At 38.1% G+C, this 18558-nt stretch overlaps 2 long non-coding RNA genes across 8 annotated transcripts in view; both read right to left on the bottom strand.

The window, feature by feature from the left end:
* LOC118354188 (uncharacterized) overlaps positions 1–18558 on the bottom strand; it is a 285418-nt gene that overhangs the window by 172094 nt on the left and 94766 nt on the right. The gene's annotated exons all lie outside the window — the stretch shown is intronic.
* Positions 1–18558, bottom strand: part of LOC112662455 (uncharacterized) — a 109535-nt gene that overhangs the window by 55822 nt on the left and 35155 nt on the right. The window contains exon 5 of one of the 5 annotated variants that reach the window (XR_003138555.2): positions 14037–14116. The exons of 3 other annotated variants lie outside the window; for them this stretch is intronic. This is a non-coding gene — a long non-coding RNA (uncharacterized LOC112662455). Of the gene's footprint in view, positions 1–14036; positions 14117–18558 lie in introns of those variants that run through there. One more of the 5 variants, XR_004814210.2, reaches the window with a different exon arrangement.

Raw genomic sequence — 18558 nt, 5'->3', positions numbered from 1 at the left:
GGAACTTAAAGGAGAAGAAATCCTGCCACAATATCCCAAACGTTGCTGGTTTCTAAAGATGGCCATTCAAAAAAGATACATTTAGTCATTATTCACTTTGCATGAAAATTTTTTTTTGGTCTATCCCAAATAAAGATGGAATGCCTTATCCATGAACAAATCACTAAAGTTTTATTCCAGGCCAATCTTTTTCTCTTTCAATGAAAAAAATCAATGGAGAATCTGACTTGATCTGAACTCAATTCAACTATTCTTTCTTAAAATAGATGAGACATTCATTAAAAAAAAAATAGATGAGACAGTTTATCCTTTATGATCTACAACTAAAATAAAAACTTTTACTTATAATCTATCTTGTACCAAGCTGCTAAAAACATTTCAGATAGTATCTACCTCACTAAACCAGATGAATAAAAAAGGCAAAAGTGATAGGCTAGGGAGTGGATTGGCTTCACACCCATTACTCTGGCAGAGGCCAACCCAGGAAGACTTCAGAATGGCAGGGTTGCAGGTGGAGTTCAGTTATACCTAAGAAGTCAAAGTACTGGTGTGCTATGTAACCAGGTATAAACAGTTATTAAATGTGTTCTTTGTTTTAGAGGTTTCCTATATATTCTAAACATATAGAGAAAGAGAGTTAAAAAGAAGACCACAGGGGGTGCCTGGGTGGCTCAGTTGTTTAAGTGTCTGCCTTCAGCTCAGGTTAAGATCCAAGGGCCCTGGGATCCTGCAGCATCTGGCTCCCAGCTCAGCCTGAGTCTGCTCCTCCCTCTCCCTCCACCCCTCAGCCATCTGCTCCTGCATGCATGTGTGTGCTCTCTCTCTTTCTCTCTCTCAAATAAAGTCTTTTAAAAAAAGAAAAGAAGACCACAGGCCCAAGTGGAGTCAATTGCCCCCACAAAAACAAACCGAGACTTAATTGCAGTTTCAATCTCTTCAACAGTGGGATATAAAAGCAATCAGTCTGAAATTTTTCAAGACCAATAAAGTGGTCTGTCACTGGGGCCCTCTCCATCCAGATCCCGGCAAAGGAAGATGAGGTAATCTGCATAATAAGATCTGCTCTTCCCCTTCAAGGAAAGTGACCTTACCTGAACAATCTTTTCATTTGCTAATAACTTTTTGCCCCACTATCCTACAAAAACTCCTCAGAGCTTCCCTCTACTTGCTATATGGGATGCCACCTGATTTATGAACTGCTTAGTAAAGCCAATTAGATCTTCAAATTTACTCAGTTAAATTTTCTTAACAATAGGGCACCTGGGTGGCTCAGTGGTTGAGCATCTGCCTTTGGTTCAGGTTGTTATCCTGGGGACCTGGGATGGAGTCCAGCATTGGTTCCCCACAGGGAGCCTGCTTCTCCTTCTGCCTGTGTCTCTGCCTCTCCCTCTGTGTCTCTCATGAATAAATAAATAAAATCTTAAAAGAAAAAGAATTTAATATATATACTTATATATATTTTAAACTATATATATATTTAAACTATGTATATTTAACTATATATATAAACATAATATTACATATTCCAATATGTAAAATCTAGTGGATAATCTTAAGCAGAAACACAAGTGTAAAATATACAACTTCAAGATTTTTTTTCACCTAGTCTCTGGCCTCAACTTTATGATCCAGTATGAACCAGAGGATTTTTCTTCTCTGACTGTCCCTTTTCTCCAATAATGGTGACTATCCTTCTACTGCCCCTTTTCTTAAGGTTGTCTTTCAATATTCTGTCCTCAACACTGTGCTCTTCCATTCTAAGGTTTTGCTTTTCTGAACTGCCTCTACCACAACATAGCAAATGGCATGCATCAAAAAACAAATATAAAGTGGTCACTTCTGTGCATAAAACTAATGGGCTCCTGATCACCTACAAAATAAAATCATACACAGAGGATAATTTGCATTCCTAAAATGAAAAAGAAAAAAGATCCTTAAAATCAAAGATCAAATTATTCATCGCAAGCAGTTAGAGGTGCAAACTAAAGGTTAAACAAGAAAAAAAGGAAAAAAAAGGAAATAAAAATTAATGGGAATGAAAATATACAGTCAAGACAATAAACAAGCCAAAGTTTAGCTCTTGAAAAGACTAAAATGATAAACCTCTAGTGAAACTAATCAAGGAAAAAAGAGAAAGAAAACGCACAAATAACTACTCACAGAGATGAAAGGGGACAATCACTACCCATTCAGACATTCAAAATATAATGAGAACATTATAGGGTTGCCAGAAAAATATAGGATGTGGTTAAACCTAATATTTCAGATAAGCAACAGATAATTTTTTAGTATAAGTATGTTCCAAATATTGTTTATCTGAAATAGATCAGAATAATTTTATATCTTTAAAGAAATTGAAACTATAATGAAAAATCTTTCCATATTAACTCAGAAAGGCTCCAGATCTAGTTGGAATCATTGAGAATTACATCAAACATTTAAGCAAGAAATTACACCGATCTCACATAAAAACCTAACAAAGAACAGAAAGGCAAGCAAGCACTTCCCAATTCATTTTATGCAACCAGCATAAACTTGATAACAAACCAGAGAGCACATTACAGTAAAAACAAATAAATCTGGTCATTTTACTTATTAAAGTAGCACGAAGGATTTATGAACCATAATGATTATATTACACAACAAAGTTGGGTTTATTCTAGGAATGGAAGGTTAGTTTAACATTTTGAAAATCAGACAGTGTTACTCATTAATAGAAAAAATTATGTGATTTTATCATATGTAGAAAAAAAAGCATGTGGTAAGATTCTGATTTGCACAAGGAAGTTTTGCTTATACCTGGTACAGACAACAGTATGACTAGTTGGTTTCTAGTATGCATAAAGTGATCAGAAGTATATGCAATAAATTAGCAATTTCAGACTTGTTCCAGGAAAAAATAATTTCAAGCAAATAAAAAATGCTAAATTGGAAATAGTTTCACTGTGATGTGTATAAATTCTCTGGGGAGTTATGCTTACATTCCTGGAATCCTAAGAATATGATAAGACAGAAATGTTTTGGTTCAGAACACATGAGGCAAAGGTCTCTAAAAAGGTGACACTATGTCTGCTCTGCAATTAGCAGGGTAGTTACAAACCTCTGCCCCATGTCAATGACATTATGAAAAAAAAAAAAAAAAACCCATGCAAATCAAGTGAATAGTAAATTGGGTGGAACAGACCAGACTTTAGCTGGCTCTACCTAGCGGTAATGGGGGAGACGTCTGGAAGAAATGTTGAGGAATTCACAAATGTAAGATCATAGAGGTTTAGTGCTGGGTTATAAATAAGCACAGTATACAGGTCTGCCTTAATCTATAGTCACAAAGAAACTAAATATTCTAACATCCATGTTGTCATGGCTGCTATTCTTTGTGGCCTTTCTCGCATGGGAGGAAATCCTAGAACTGAGAGAAAGCTCGTTCCCCAGACTTGGGTTTCTGGAAAAGAAGGCAGCCTTTTGGCTTAATTGCTCTTGCTGGACCTTGAGCCCACTGAGGGGGGTAGAGAAATAAATAGAAACTTAACATATATCTTTATGCATAAAGAAAGGGGTTCTTCGACATTATTAATATCACATTGTATATTCCACTTTATATTTAGGTTTTTGTTGTTGTTCAATTTTTAGAGTATGGGAATACTTTCCCTTGAGGCCAGTGTCTCTCTCTATTATGGTTTTCCTGAATCCTGCACTTGAATGAAAGCAAGTTCAACATTAAAAACAATGTTAAAAGGTTAAATACCTGGACACAAAGGCTGAAATGAATTGAAAACTTCTAAGGAACATTAAGTAGAGTTGAATAAGATAAAGTTGAAAACTATTGGGTGGGGCGTGGCACCCTTATATGCCAGAGTTTAAACTTTAAACTCTCTTATTAAACAACAGTCCTGGTTCAAAAGCTTCACTGGTCCCACTTTTCCTCTTCCAATGCTTTCTAACTTCTGTTAATCACAACCCAGAAATTACACAAGGTGACTGAGGGTTTCAGTAGTGGTTGGGGTAGGTAGGTAGGGGACGTGTGTGTAAGTTAATGAAAAGACTGCTGAAATAATATTTCTGAGTGTCATTCCTACTCCAACCAGAACAGTGAGATAGATTATCTATCTATCTATCTATCTATCTATCTATCTATCTATCTATCTATCTATCATCTATCTATCTAAGTTTTAACATACTAGTGTGCATAGCATGTTTTATTGAACAAAAAGTAATTCACTTACTTGGTTTGAAACCATTAACTGTTCGATGGTACTCTGTTGCATGTTAGGAACAGGGAGAGAGATGCACAGATACCATTTAGTAAACTATTGTAGTGGTAGAAAGGTGCAAGATTAGTAGCTAGATCGCAGATGGAGTGACTGAACCTCCTAGATGCTCAGAATCCTGTTCCCTCTTCCTTGTCATATAGGAAGACTCTCTTACCCAGCCTTTTTTGGTGTTAGCTTGGTTCTGGATGGCTGGACGTGGCCAACTGGCTGCAGATGGAAGTGATATGTGGTATTTCCAGGCCTATTCATAAACATCTTGCCTAATCTTCAGCATTCTCTCATATCCTATATCTCCATCTGTTAGGTGGATGGTAACCAGAGCAACTCTGAATCTGGTCGAGATAGCAATCAGGGAGCAACCTGGTAGATGCTCAAGATGGTGGTTCCTGGAGTCTCCGCTACCAAGGGTTACCATCAATCAGCAACTTCCATACCTGACTTTGTGCTAGAAGCCACAAATGTTAATTGGACTAAGCCACTGAGATTTCAGAGTTTCTATCTTACTATAACAAAGCCCAGTGTGACCTATAAATATAGTGAAAGACTAGCCTGTTCAGCCTAGCATATTTGGCATCCAAAGAATCACTTTTAACATTTTGATGGGGCGCCAGGGTGGCTAGATCGGTTAAGTGCTCGATTCTTGATTTCAGCTGAGGTCATAACATCAGGGTCATGAGATCAAGTCCCACATGGGACTACTCACTGGGTGTGGAGCCTGCTTAAAATTCTCTTTCCCTCTGCCTCTCACCATGCCCCCCACTTAGCTTGTGCTCTCTCTAAAAATTATTTGAAAAAAAAAATGAAACAAATTTGAAAAAAACATTTTGAGTAATATTTATCACATGAAATGAAGCAAAGTCAGAAAATAGAAGCAGAATGAATTATTTTTTTAATTCTTTATTTTATAAAACTTTCTATATGTCTTAAGGGTTTTTTTTTTTTTAAGATTTCTTTATTTATGAGAGAGAGAGAGAAAGAAAGCGCATAAGCAGGAGAGGCAGAGGGAGAGGGAGAGAGGATCTCAGGCAGACTCCAGGCTGAGCTTGGAGCCTGACACAGGGCTCAATCTCAGGACCCCGAGATGACAACCTGAGCTGAAACCAAGAGTCAGCTGCTTAACTGACTGCGCCACTCACATGCCCCTTAAGTTTTTTAACACAAAATAAAATAAATAGGACAACACAATGGAAAAAGATAATAGATTATTTGATTGCATTGCTGTATTTTTTAGAGGGGAAAATTCATACTTATATATTGATCTATTGTAGTATGACAATAAAATTATAGTTTCTGTCATTTTAATCTTGTTCTACAAACTTGTCAATGATTTTGTCAAAATTCTTTTCTTTACATCTTTATGTTCAGTAGACAATATAATTCTTTTTGGGTCAAGAATGCCTTTTAAATTAATTGTAATGTCATAAAGTTTCCTTTGTTACAGGATTTCTTTTCCTTCAGTGTCCCCAGGGTTCTTGGTCATGCTGCTTGGAAGGATGAACATGTAGACCCGATGAAGACAGGTGGACAGCAAAGAAAAGTTTATGGAGCAATAGTAAAGTTTACAGGGTGATAGTACAAAGGTCTCAAAGAGGGAAGGGACCTGAGAAGGTTGCCGATTTGGTGTTCAGATCTAGGGGGTTTTATGGGCTTGTTAGCAGGCAGTTTTAATCTGATTAACCCTCCATGCTCCTAGTACCCAATCAAGTTTTTATCATCTACTTATCATATGGAGGAAGAGGGTGGAGGGCTTCTTTCAGGGTGGTGTAAAATCCTTTTAAGGATGATTTTGTCTCAGGGCTGGGCAGTGCGGGGCTTGTCCCTGTCTGCCTTTCTTCCATCTATCTTTCATTACTTTCACATGAAAGAACAGATATACAAATAGCTAAGAAGACTCTTAAACATAAGCATAAGCCTGTCAAAGTTCCACAAAAGTCTCGTTTCATAATAAATTCCAGAAACTGCATACTGTCCATGTCTTTTTTTATCAGTTCTAGTTCCTTCCACATGTTTTCATGATCAGAAAAGTTCCACAGAGCACTTACACCAGAAATTCATCTTAAATTTCTATTATCTTGAGTAAAAAATGAAGTTTTTCTTCTGATTTAGGACTCATACAGAGATCGTGATGAAAATGATCAGGATATTCAAACAATGCCTTGTTATTTCTCCAGCAACATTAAGACCACTATCTTATGTTATTTCTCCAGATATTTTTCTTCTAACTTGATTCCTTAATCTATGTAAATGTTCAATACACTTTATGTATTTAATAGCCTTTCCCTCCATTTTTTGTGCACCATTTTTCAAGGAACAAGTTTGAAGGTTGCTGTTTTCACTATACCATTAAACTGATTCCAGCTGTTGCAACTATATTTAGGTCTTTACCACACCAGAAAGAAAATGCAATTCAGAAAAGAAAAATCACATACAGATATCTTTATTTCCGATGTACTGTTCAAAAGTGACAATATATAGTACCACAGGAGTTGGAAATATAAACTACGGCAAAGGCAAGCTTGAAAGATTCTGAACAATTACAAATTCTCTCTTGAAATGAACTTACTAGCCAAATCCATGTGTATTGGAGGCCAACAGCATAGCAGGACTTCTGTGAATTCATTACCATGTAAAATGTTTACTTAAGAGATGAATTAAATGTGCTAATTTAAAAAAGGAGATTTTATTTATTCATGAGAGACACACAGAGAGAGTCAGAGACACAGGCAGAGGGAGAAGCAGGCTCCCTGTGGGGAGCCCAATGCAGGACTCCATCCCAGGACCCTGGGATCACACCCTGAGCCAAAGGCAGATGCTCAACCACTGAGCCACCCAAGTGTCCCTAAATGTGCCAATTTAAAGCATATATATATATATATTATTGAAACTCAACTGCCATCGTAGGAAATATTTAGAAATTAGACCAGAAAAATATTTTTCCCCCACTGGAAGTGCTTAAGAATTGCTGGACATGGTGATAATTTAAAAGCAGACCAATTGTTCATCAGTTTCATTATGTTTTTAAATTTTCTACAGGAAATGTACCTCCTGATTGTCTGTATCCCAGGTGGATTGAATATCCAACCCCTGCTCAAATACAGATGGATGATCACATAACTATCCACTTACTAGAATAGAAAATAGGCAAACCCTCAACAGACCTAGAACAAGCAATACAATCAGGAAGCTGCAAATGCCTCTCTTGATGCCTTTAAGGTTAAGTTAAAGTTTTTCATCATGATGATGTGGATAGAGTTTTATCACTCTGTATTCCAGGATCTCCTTAAAAAGTTGAGTCAGTAACAGTAGTCCTAGTTTCAGTAGTTTCTGGGAGAAAAGAGACATTTGCAGAAATTCCTAACCCATATAGTCCATTTCTATGGGATTCGAGTCTTCTCCCTAACAATGAAATGTGGCCTTTTCTTAAACAGAGCCCTGTTCCCACACATTTCTGGTGAGACACACTCAAAAAACCAAACCAAACATAAACAGATAAAATGTGCCTTTTGCTCAGACACAGAAACCACATTGTGGGTGGAGAAATAGGAATGTCCTCTTAATGTCATATAACCCCTGCACCTGTCCCAAAGTCAGCATACCTTCTGCAAAAAAGGCAAGGCAACCACTTAGCTCATGGGAAAGAAGAGTGGCCAAACCCAGCTGAGTTGCAGTGGCAGAAATTCAGGAAAACATAATGAAGCGCATGTTGGAATGTCAGTGATATATGCAATGTCTTCCTTCTAGCTGGAGAAAAATCCTTATTTTTCCTATAAATAATTCCTTTGGAAATATCTCTATGGAAGAAACAAAAGTCCTAAGATTTCTAACTTCACTTCTGAGTTTCTTCTGTTTTTTCCCCTACCCTGTCTAGCCACCCAGAGCTCAGTTAATCCTCCTGAAAATAAAATACTTTTGCCGTTGTTTCCAGCCTTATTCTCTTGGCCATTATGTTTTCATGCCAGCTCCTCAACCATGATTATATTGATCCGTGTATCAGTGAAACAAAGCTCAGAATAAGCCCGAGACCTTGGGATGTTCACCTCATAGCTCATTTTGACAGATTTATTTAAGGAGGGGTTTTTGTTGTTGCTGTTGCTGGGTTTATTGCTTTTTTTTGCTTTGTTTTGTTATTTTACTGTTTTTTTTTCCTTTTCCAATTAAAAATATCTCCAGGTTCAAGGCCAAATTCATATACTTATGTAGTGGATTCCTTGGGATTAGTCTCCATAGGAGCTACCTCTCCTGCCAAGCCACAGAGTGCATCAGACCCTCCCCTCTGTGAAAAGGACAAATTCCTGGGGTTCTGAAACTTTGCTTAATGCCAAAGTGCAGTGTGCTGTGACTGCCATCTGCTGGCGGGGAGTTGACATTACAACATGGACCACTGTGCACTCCGAGGCAAAATAATCAGGGACACTTGTCCAAAAAACAAACTTTTCTCTGAAGGAATGAAAAACTAGTTTCTTCATAAACCTGTCCAGCTTCAACACCAAAAAATAAATAAATCTTTACACTGTAAAAGCTGAAGAACAGAAGAAAATTCATTTATGGCAGATTCCCAAGAGCTAAATCCAGTGAGGAAATGGGGTTCTCTGCTACTAACCTCTTCATCTTGGTAGCATCCATTATGGTAACCTGGAGGGCAAACCTCATCGACTCTGGCAGTGAGGTCCTCCCTTTTGAAGCCTGTTATGGGCTAACAGGAAACCAGTAACAGGGCAAGGATCTTCCTTAAGATGCTGGCAATTTCTATAACCTCGTTCCCCTTAAAAGATCTTGTTTCCTAGAACCCAAATGACTGAAACATAAACACTGACATTTGGGAGAGGGAGAGAAAAAATTTTTTTTCTCATTATAAAAGTCATTCTCCAATGTTTAAGAATAAGAATCACGCTTCAGAAATGTTTACACAAGCGCACCCTTGAAATCAGAGGCAGCCACTTTTGCTCAGTCCTGACTCTTTTTTTCCATCCCTCAGGATTTGTGAAAGTGCACAATTCATGGCAATGAAAGACAGATTCCTATTGCTGACTTCAGTGGGCGTTGCCCCTTATTTCCATGTCAAAGAATGGGAACTTGTACAATTGTGAATAGGCAACCACAGGGAAGAATTTCCCAGAGAGAACACCCCTGATGGTGGAATAAAACTTAACTTCTTGAAAGGACCTTATTCTTCACAGAAACAACACATCCATCACTGAAGGCACTGTCTCCTATTCATCAGCATATATTTCTTCAGTAAAGGCCATGGGAACTAAAACACACTTTAAATTTTATAAAACTAGGATTAGGTAATTAATGGCGTATTTTATTTTTATTTTTATTTTTATTTTTAATAGCGTATTTTATACTTACATAAATACAATTTACCCCATCCTCAGCCTTCCCCATCTTAGAAAAATGCCAAACATTGGCTTAGCAGCTTGACCCTCAAATGATGAGAGCCATCTTTGCAAGCTCTGTGCCTTTGCTCACCACATCTGATCCATCTCCAGGTCTCAGCAGCCCTATCTCGAAACCCAAGTCTGTCTACATTTCTCCATATCCAAAAGTCTCCAGCTTAGTCCAGCCTGCTACACCAGCCACACAATAACTGGATCCTATTAACACTCTTCACTTCTCAGCAGTGGGGCTAGAATGATCTTCTAAAATCTAAATGCTCAGGGCTGACCCAGGAATAAAACCCACACTGCACACCATGGTTTAAAAGCCCTTCCATGGCTTTGTTTCTATCTTAAAAAAAAAAAAAATTATTGAAATTCAATTGATTCACATATAATGTATTATTGGTTTCAGAGGTAGAAGTCAGTGATTCATCAGTGCTCAATATATCACCTGCCCTCCTTAATGTCCATCACCCAGTTACCCCATGCCCCAACCCCTGTCCCCTCCAGCAACCCTGTTTGTTTCCTAGAGTTCAGTGTCTCTTATGGTTTGCCTCCCTCTCTGATTTTGTCTTGTTTCTATCTATTCTTTATTCTCTTTGCCTCGCTCACTATACTCTAACCATTTTGGCTTTCCTTTTATTCTTTGAACTTTCCATGCTTGCTCCCACTTAGGAGTTTGGGTTTGCTTTTCTTCTGCAAAGTGCCAGATTTCCACATGATCGACTCCTTCTTTTCATTCCAGTCTCCCATTTCAGTACCCTTCCCTGACCCTCCCCTTGAAATCACACCCTACCCTTGTTTTATCTGCTTCCTATCACTTATCATTACAAACAATGATCTTGTTCTTTTTTTTTTTTCCTTTGAAAAATGTATTACTTTGATTCTGTTATAAGAAGGTAAATCCAGGGACCTTGCTATCTTGTTTGACATCGTATCCCCAGCACCTAGATCAGACCTGGCATATATGTTAAATACTTAATAAATGAATGAATGAATGTGTGGTCCATACCATGCATCTCATTACACTTGCTTATAACAGAGTTTTCTCTTATAAGGAAGAATAACTGGCTAATGTTAAAACTGATACGAAGTCCTAAAATAGGTTCTGATATGTGTTTAGAGATGGTGCTGAGCTCTGCATGAGGAAGGAGGGTACTGGGAAACCAGAAATAATGTTCTCATTCTTTGCTGCCTCCAAGCTTTTAGTCCTATCCTCCTGACTGTATCCCCAATCAGAAGAAACATAAAAGCCTTGACCTGGACTAGACACCCCCTTCCTAAAAGGCAACTTAGTAAATACAGATTATTATTCTGGTTCTCCCATTAAACAGCCCCCCAAATGGCTTAAGAAAAATCCTTCCAATCACATTTATTATTTCTCTGACAAGAATTCTGCTAAATTCTATTTTCTCTATGTAATTATCTTCCCTGAGCTGTTTTAGCAACCTGTATTAGTCACAGTTAGATCAGAGAAGTGCAGCCACTAGGAGATTTATATAATAAGGGATTTATTATAGGGATTTGATCTTAGATGATTGTGGGTTAAAGCATTTACTGAGCTATGACTTTTCGGCAAGGGAAGGCAGGTGGTCTGGCATCTGGGATGGGAGGGAGATATGAAGCGGGGGAAGAAAGCTCAAAAGAAACCCTGTAGGAATGTGCTGGAACCAAGGGAGATGGACAAGAATCTGTATCAAGACCCGTGTCAGGCTCTGTGTGGCATGGAGTCTGCTTGGGACTCTCTCTCCCTTTGCCCCTCTGCCCTATTTCTCTCTCTCTCTTTTTCCTCTCTCTCAAATAAATAAATAAATCTTTAAAAAAAAAAAGACAGAAAGAAAGAAAGAAGTCTTTTATGACTCACCTCAGCCTGGAGCTACTCACAGAAGGGAATGGGGGAATGGCAGGAATGCTAGTTCCAGATTAGCTAAATTGACACAATTTAAGTCTACCACATACCTCTTATGACTTGGTACCCCAGGAAAATTTTTGGCTGGCATATTTATGTCTCCAGCTATTGGTTAAAAATAAGTTTTGTGGTGTTAGGATATCAAGGAGAGACACAAGAGAATATTAGTACTAGAATGAGCTGGGAGTCATCTAACAGATCCTCCCATTTTAAAAATACATAACATGAAAGATCCAGGAAGGTATAGAAACTCTCCCAGTCTCATAACTGCCCTGGGGCAGTGCAAGCAAGTGGTTTGCCTGTCTGCTAATCCATTATATGTGAACTGAGAAAGGTATATGAAGCAGAGTGGAAATTCAGATAATTTATCCTTGTCTTATTCCATTACTACCTTGACTCTTGTCTTCTACTCATGATCTTTGCTTTACCTCCATACTTAGACATGTGTCAGTGTGCTGACTTGAAAAATCAAAGATTACTTCTTTCCCATATTATATGTCCATTGCAAGTTGCCAAGAGGTTGCTCTTCCTAGCATTCAGAGTTCCTAGTTGATACAGCGGGCCCTATTGACCATTGTCAGATGCTGTGCCAGCAGAGAAAGAGCTCTGCAGTGTTTTGCTTCAGCAATTAAAGGTCTGACCCAAAGAGGCATGCATAGCTTCTTCTCATAATTCATTGGCCAAAATGGTCACATGGCCCCATCTAACCATGACAGGGCTTGAAAGTACCACTTAACTAGAAGAGGGTAAACTAAAAATACTTGGGGAAGCCCTAATGACTACACATAGAATTTCTATTTTATTTCAGACAGCAATATCTTTCTTATATTTGAAAAACCACAACTTTGAGAAAGTTCTTTAATTATTCCCTGTGGAAAATTTTGGCAGCAAGTTACAGCATATAAACATTGTGTGAAAGGATTTCAGAATCAGATAAGCATGTAGCATGTTCAATAAAACCTTTATGCAAGTAAATTTCAATCTAGGAGGGTTTCTAGTAGGAAACTCCCATAGTATTCTAGAAAGCATCCTCACACGGAGTCTTACGTATTCACCCTCTCCTTTCCAACAGACATGAAAGTGATGACAACCCAGAATAAAAGACCCATCGAAAAGTTCTACGAAGAACTAGACCTATAGTTTTGAATAATATGCCTCCATGATAATGTGTCTTCATTTGCAAAAACTGGATTTGACAATTTCATTTAATCTAGGCTTAAGATTCTAATTATTAGTCCTAGAGCATGAATGCTCATGGAAATAATAACAATCTAAATCTGCACTAACCAGTAGCCAATAGCCACAAGCATAACTCTATGTTTAAACTTAAATAAACTAAAATTAAATTAAATTAAAAATTCAGTTCCTCAGTTATACTAGCCACATTTTGAGTGCTCAGTAAGCATGCTCAGTAAGCACTAAATAATACTTAGTGGCTATTGTATTGAAACAGCACAGATATCGAATAGTCTCATCATTGCAGAAAGTGGTTTCTGAAATAGTTAAATGTTCCCCATTTCCTAAAGCCAGAAGAGTAAGCTAACTTCCAAGATCTTAAAGAACTAAATAGAAGAAAGTCCTGGTTGGAATGCCCTAACAGTCTATCTCCAGGATTGGAACACAAATAGCTGGTTTTGCTTAGATTTCTCTCATTGGTTTGATATGCCTTGTACCTCAGTTGCAGAAGGTACCTACAGCAATACAAAAAAGGTTCAAATTCAAGACTATCCAAGCTAGAAAAGGAAAGCAAGATATCAGATATCTTATCGACTTGTCTCATTTCTACTATTTCTGTACTTCATAGCTTCAGGATAAAACTTAGCTTAACAAATAAATTGGTATAAGATTTGCCTTTTTTTTCTTTGTAAATATTATAGAAAGTCTAGGTCAAGAGTCATAAGCAATACATAATAATTTATTTTAATTATCTGTTAACTCACTCAAATACCCCCTTCTACACCACTCAATAAAAATAATGAGGCGGACCAGCTTGGGTTGTGAGGACCAAGAGTTGATGATAAAGAAGCACCCATTGTGCTCTTCCTCACATGTGATATTCATATAAACTGTGCATTGTTCCTCAAAACTGAGGTGAAGTGAGCAAAGGATGACCATGGCCCCTAAAAACATGACTTGGCAACTAATCAGGCTTCAGGTCCTGTTGCTTTGTTTTGGAAATATACAAATACTGTCAGATAAACAAGATGCATTTGCTGCACCCCCAACTCCTAACTGTTGAATCTCTCTATGACATTCTTAGCTTCTGTTTAATTAGGCTCCTCTTCTCCATTTATGCAAAGGCTGTTACATAGCAAAGGAAAGCCTATCTTTCAGTGCCTCATCTAAGTTTGCCATGATCCAGTAACAGGACTGAAGATCTAATTATAAATGGCTTAAGTGCCCTATCTGATTTGAACAGACAGAGTAAAAGCACCAGTAAAAATTAAAACATTTCTCAGGTTGAGTTTTATTGAACCATGATGTATTTTAGGCCAAGATATATTCATTCTCTGCAACCCACATATATTCAACAAGACTTCACCTTTTTTCGCAATCTGAAGAAAAAAAAGAGAATTTTAATTTAGAAATTGACATATGCTTTGCCTTTTTGTAGCTCAATTCCTCAAATTATAATGACAAGATATATGGTTGGACTTAGTGATAACCAAATCACTGTCACATGAAATACCACCCCTAACCCCATATGCATGCACAATCGGAACTTCTCCTCTGAGAAAGAGGTCATCATGGTAGAGGCTTTGTGTTGTTTGCTGTTGTGGTGGTTGTTTTTAATGCCATGGATTTGAAACCTGGAAACCAAGGTTTAAGTTCCAACTCTGTCATTAACAAGTTGTGTGCCCTTAGCTACTAAGTATCTTGGCCTCACTGAATCTCAATTTCATCAGCGATAAAAATGGAGGTTGTCTTGAGCAGTATGATACTTGGACTTTTGAAAATTGCTTTGCAACTGTAAATGCTAGTTATGATGTGCCTTAAAATCAAGTCACCAGGAGATGCAAAGCAACTATCTTACCAAGTGTGCAACTGTGCAACTAATATCCTAAGATTTCACTGTTTCTCACATTAGCCTGCTCTCATTCATCCATTCACTTATCCACAAATATTTACTGAATGCCTGCTATGCCTAGATGCATCTCTAGGGGCTGGGAATGCAGCAGATGAAGTCCCTCTTTTCCTGAAACCCATATTCTAGGTTAGGAGACAGACAATAGCCAGATCAATAAATATATGCTCTAATCCCAGGAAAGAGTCAGTGCAATGAGGACAAATAAAGTAGCATAGGGGGTGTGGTGGTCAGATTTCTCCGACAAGGCAATGTTATGCAGAGACTTGAATGAAGTGAGAGAATGAGCCATGTGCAGTGGGAATGTCTCAGAAACAATGTTCCTGGCAGAGAAAACATAAGTATACACTGAGATAGGAGCATAATTGGAATCTTAGAGGAACATCAAGGAACTGGGTACACCTGAAACCTAACAGGAGCATGGTAGGAGATGGAATCTAGAACATTTACTACTTGCAAGCCATAGTGAGAAGTGTGAATTTTATTCGGTTAAGGTGAGAGATCCAAAGAGCACAGGTGCTGAGAGAATAGAAGTTTTGATGACCATGGGGAAGAGAGATGGAAGGAATTCTAAGATGGGGCAGAGTGGGAGAAGGTAAACCCTGACACGGGGTCACAATGGGCAGTCCTGAACCACCAGAGCCCTGTGAGTTTAGAAAGTGCCAGGGGTGGGTGCAGACAAAGGCACCCATTCCCAAGACTAGCCAATGCCTTCAGGGGGCAGTGGGATCAGTATGGAGAACCGGCACAACTTTTTCAGAACAGCATTTGACATTCATATTTTAAATGACACTTACAATATGTTCAGATGCTGATGTGAACACAGGACACCTGGATGGCTCAGGGGTTGAGTGTCTGCCTTTGGCTCAGGATGTGATCCCGAGGTCCGAGGATCGAGTCCCACATCAGGCTCCTTGCAGGGAGCCTGCTTCTCTTTCTGCCTATGTCTCTGCTTCTCTCATGAATAAATAAGTAAAATCTTAAAAAAATAAAAGATGCTGATGTGAATGTAGAAGAGGCCACAAAAACTCAGAGTAAGAGAATAAAAAAAGACATTGTATGTCCTCCAAACGGTATAATAAAATATTTTTAAATGAGGTTGTCTTTTTATTATTTCTGTATCCCCAATTCCTCTAGAACATTGCCACCTACATATCAGGCACTCAAAGGTTTGCTGTGTGAATGAATGAGATAAGGAAAAAAGGAAGGGAAGAAGAAAGGAAGAGATGGGGATACTGGTTTCCTAGGACTGCAACAAATTACCACAAACTTGGTGGCTTAAAATAACAGAAACTTATTCTTTGTTCATTCTGGAGGCCAGAATCAAGGGGTTAACAGGGTCAGTTTCCTCTGGAGGCTCTGGGGGAGAATCCATGCCTTTCTCCTATTTTTCTGGTGGCTTTTGGCAACACTTCATGTTCCGTGGCTTCTGCCTTTGTTACTTCATACTCTGCTCCTGTCTTCATATGGAAGACATACTTCGCTCTGTGTCTCTGTGTTTTCCCTTCTCTTAAGAACACCTATCATTGGATTTAGGGCTCATCCTAAATCTAGTGTGATCTCATCACAAGATTCTTAGATTAATTACAACTGCAAAGATTTTTTTTTTTTTAAGTTCTGCTAGTTTACAACAGGAGGTGTGGGCAGACTTCGTTCAGATTCTCTTAACACTATGGTCCAAGTCAGAATCCAAGTCAGAACCCAAGTCAGTCCGAAGCTTCAATAATGCAACATGGCCAACACTTGATAGTGCACTGGGCCTGCCAAGCCTCTTAAGATACTCTTTTTTTTTTTTTTAAGATTTGTATTTATTTATTCATGAGAGACACAGAGAGAGAGAGAGGCAGAGACACAGGCAGGGGGAGAAGCAGGCTCCATGCAGGGAGCCCGACGCAAGACTCGATCCCCAGACCCCAGGATCACGCCCTGAGTCAAGGGCAGACACTCAACCACTGAGCCACCCAGGCATCCCACTCTTTCTTTTTTTAAAGATGTTTTTTGGTCAGGATGAGGGAGGCACCTAGGTGGCTCAGTTGGTTAAGTGTCCAATTCTTGGTTTTGACTCAGGTCATGATCTAATCCATTGTGAGACTGAGCCCCACCTTTATCTCTGTGCTCAGCATGGAGTCTGCTTCAGATTCTCTCTCCCTCTCCCTCTGTCCCTCCCCACACTCATTCGGGTGCCCCCCCTCTCTAAAATCAAATAAATAAATAAAATCTTTTAAAAATTTTTAAGAGAGTGCATGCATACATGTGAGAAGGCAAGAGCACACAGAGGGAGAGGGAAATAATCTTAAACAGACTTCGTGCACTGAATGAGTAGCCAGAGGTAGGCTCAATTTCCCAACTGGGGGATTGTGACCTGAGCCAAAAATCAGGAATTGGATGCTTAACCAATCGAGCCACCTAGGCACTTAAGATACTTTTTCAAATGACTTCATTTCACAGATTCCAGGTATTTATGGAGCGGGGAACAGTTTAACCCACTACAGATGATGCATTTTTTTTAATATGATGAAAACTTCTCATAGGTCAGATCTGGTATCAGGAGTAGCACCAAGTCTATTCCTATATTTTACTTTCACTGACATATAGCATGAAAAGTTCATTCTATGCAGCTGAGTTTTAAAGGGAAGAATAGTATGTTCTAAAACATTTTAGTATTCTTGATGAAGAATGCTCCAAAAATAGCTAACTAGACTCAGGAAGTCCAGTTCCTTTTCCTTTTTTTTTTTTTTTTAAAGAAATTGAAGATACTAGTTGCTATGCTCACTTTGAAGCATTCTGCCTTTCTGTGATGATTTGTTGATGATGATGAGAATGATTATATTCTTATTTTTACATAAAATTACCTTCTATTAGCAACAGATGCATGGAACAAGTTTGTGCAGTATAAATGTTTAACAGTTAATAAACATCAACTATCACAGGTATGTATTTACACTCTAAAACAAGATACATAACAGTCCAGCGACTACTAGACAGACAACATTCATCAATACAACTCTCAAATTGGTAAATGCAATCCATAAGAAAATGCAATATCATGCATTCATGCATTAGATGATCTCTTTCTACAACTTTCTGACACTCTTTGTATGAATACATATTGTTACATAAAAATGAAAACCACATGTGTCTATACATGTGTGTGTATATATATATATAATATATATATATCAGTATTTCCTTTCTGACCTATTTATAATGAGTGTTATAAAGAAAAATATGGCTAATCTCTAAAGTAATAGCATGCTTTAAAACAGGTTGAAAAGTGCCAATTTGGGGAAATCCCAAATGGAGCTGCCATTAGAACAACCATTAAGAATGTGAATCAATGGACATGAAATCCCCAAAATTAGCCTAAGGGCACCAGAAAAGTCTGAAAGTTCCACAGAGCTGTGTATTCTTCTTAGCCCACGGTGTAACCAAAAAGATGAGTTTTTCAAATTCTTCCACTATTTCCCAACATAAAACCTTCCTCTCTGGCGAAGCAGGTATACAATACGCTCATTCTTAAAGTGCTATATTGCTCCCACCCAAACACAAACCAAAATGTACTTTCTTTCTTTATATTGCATTCTTACTCATGTTTCATTTCTGTTTCCAATGTAAAGGATTTCTGGAGCACCCAAGTCCCAGAAGGACTACTATAGGTGTCACACTCAGTGTGACCCAAAGGGCAACTTTTCTATATTGTTGCTTATATTGTTTAGGTTTCCATTTGTATTGCCTTAATTCAAGTGCAAGCTCCTCATATGTGTAAACCAAGTCCTTTCGCTTTATAGACATACCAATGAATAGTTTTTTATACACAGTACTAACTGAAATTACATATGAAATTAATTAAAAAATAATATACTAGTTACTCTTTATTGAGATATTTGGAAATAATTAATAGTGCAGGAGTGA

The sequence above is a fragment of the Canis lupus genome, chromosome 13, assembly GCF_003254725.2.
Source record: "Canis lupus dingo isolate Sandy chromosome 13, ASM325472v2, whole genome shotgun sequence".
NCBI classification, from domain to species: Eukaryota; Metazoa; Chordata; class Mammalia; order Carnivora; family Canidae; genus Canis; species Canis lupus.
This window is presented reverse-complemented; position numbering and strand designations above follow the sequence as displayed.